The sequence below is a fragment of the Mycetomoellerius zeteki genome, unplaced genomic scaffold (genome assembly GCF_001594055.1).
Source record: "Mycetomoellerius zeteki isolate Tzet28-1 unplaced genomic scaffold, Tzet1.0 scaffold701, whole genome shotgun sequence".
NCBI classification, from domain to species: domain Eukaryota; kingdom Metazoa; phylum Arthropoda; class Insecta; order Hymenoptera; family Formicidae; genus Mycetomoellerius; species Mycetomoellerius zeteki.
In genome coordinates this window covers 241578-243961 of record NW_017257722.1, presented here as the reverse complement: position 1 = coordinate 243961, position 2384 = coordinate 241578, and the positions used below count along the sequence as shown (strand labels likewise).

General features: G+C 25.5%; 1 protein-coding gene across 1 annotated transcript in view; it reads left to right on the top strand.

Annotated features, from left to right (window-relative positions):
• Positions 1-2384, top strand: part of LOC108729153 (uncharacterized) — a gene marked incomplete at its 5' end in the record, with an annotated part of 7577 nt that overhangs the window by 4161 nt on the left and 1032 nt on the right. The gene's annotated exons all lie outside the window — the stretch shown is intronic.

Below are 2384 nucleotides of genomic sequence, written 5' to 3'. Positions count from 1 at the left end.
GCGATTCAATTTCCGAAAAATCATTAATATTCAACTATTTTATTTTTCGCGTGATAACGTCGAACGTACAATCGAATAGCTTGTATAATTTTTAATCAATCTTTATATCGATCCTTTAATCACGCATTATCAAAATGTAGGATATTCGGTCCCGGTTCAGACAAACACGAGGATAACAAGAACATTTCGGATAATTATGTGGATGCAGACAGGAAAACGACTATAAAGAATGCAAAATATCAAGAAGACTTATCTAATCCAACAGGTTCATGTAACAATTCATACGTAAAAACAGGAGGAACAGAAGATCTTAACGAGTAATTATTTGTTTTACGATTATTAAAATATATATATGAGTATACATACATATAAATAGATTTTACACGAATTAAACATTGCATTTTCTATGCGAATATGATCTATTAGGCAATATGTGAAGTATTCGTATATTAGTGTTAAATTACTTCTCCTTATAATAAGCAAAAAATCAAAATTACTTTTCTAGTCATATTATTACATTTGGTACGATATGTTACCTAATTATACAGGGTGTTCCATGATTAGATGTTGAAACAGATCAGCTGTCATTTTTTTGAAGATATTCAGTTATTGAATGAAAAACAAAAATTGCGCTAAATTCTGAAAAGAGGAAAATCTGTAATTTTTAATTGGTATAAATAAAATTTAACTAAATGTTTGTGTACCAATTAATTTTATTGAGAAATATGTTCATAATCCCAAGGAGTAACTTTTTCGGAGTGTGCACCATCTGAATTTGTACAAAATACATTTTTTTTACGAAAGCTTTTCCTAACATATCCTTTTTAATATTGCTAATAACTTTTTAAATAGCTGCTGTTAAATATGAAACTGTTTTTCGATCTTATTTGCGATCTTAAATACTAATCTTAGCGTTTACTTAATTTAAACATATTTTTCATCAATAAAATTAATTAATACACAAACATTTTGTTAAACTTTATTTATACTCATTAAAAATTGCAGGCTTTCCTCTTTTCAGCGCAATTTTTGTTTTTTCAGTAACTGAATATCTTCGAAAATAACAGCTTAGTTTGAACACCTTCCCGTGAGACACTGTATAAGATATTATAATTGCTTTCGTCAAAATTTTGGAAATATACATATTAGTACAAACAACGTACTAAATTAAATATATTATGATTGTACATGTTAGACAGTTTATGTACGCTAAATAGAAGAATAGAGAAAAAAGAAGTTTAAGAAATATTGAAAAGATAAAAAAAAGAGAAAAAAGTAATTTACATTAATACATTTCTATTGCATGAACAATTATTGTATGAAAAGAAATATGATCGAATAGCATAAATGAAAGTTTATATTTATTTTCTTATTTAAAATTCGTGACTAATATTATCATGCAATATATGAGTAGTTTTCTGATTGCAATATGCAATGCATTTAGCTTCATTTATAATTTTACTTACATTAATATGTACACCTTTTAATTTTCGATGTTGTTCGTAATGTACATACATGTATGTATATTCTTTTTATGTAATAGCTTTTTTTAGTTCCTTTATATTACTTTCAATTCTTTTTCATGTTTTAAAAAATGTCTTTATATTTATGAACTTTATTTTATAATTAATTCAGAATCCAACGATGAACCTTATACCATCTAGTAAGCAAGAAAAGTTCTGAAATATTGCAGCAACATTGTAGCAACGTTGTAACTGAAATTTTTCAAAATGTTTCTTACTTATTCGGCATATGTTTTGCATATAGTAAAATACCTTATCAAGCAATAAATTGTAGAGAGATTATTCCTGTAAACAATACATAAGCCACAAAAATTCATTTTAAGTATTGCCCTGACGAAAAAATTTTTATCAATAACTATAAAAATTTACGTAATCATAAACTTTATAGAAATTTATGTTTTTCGTAGAAATTTTCCTTTTTTATCTTATACAAATTTATTTTTATCTGTACAGTGCAACTTTATCTGCCCAAGTAGTACTAAAAATTACAATTTTCTAAAATCAAGCACATGTAAAGGTATTATTTCATGAAAAATTACAATTATTTAGAAACAGTATAAACTTACAAATTTTGAAAATTGAAAGAACTACGAGATTATAAAACATTTTACTCACTCGTAGAATACTATAATTATTTATAAATAACAATGGAGATCTTCTAGGTAATATATGTCTAATAATTATGGGATTTAGAATTCAAATGTTGTTTTAAGTTCCCCCATAAAAAAATTCATTCTTATAGGTATACCAACAAAAATCATTGTTTCAATTCTAGCATTTTTATATAGGTTTCTTGAGCATCTTGCTGATTCATGTAGAGTTTCGTAGATTTTGGCAACCATTTTTTTAAATTTTCTGTAG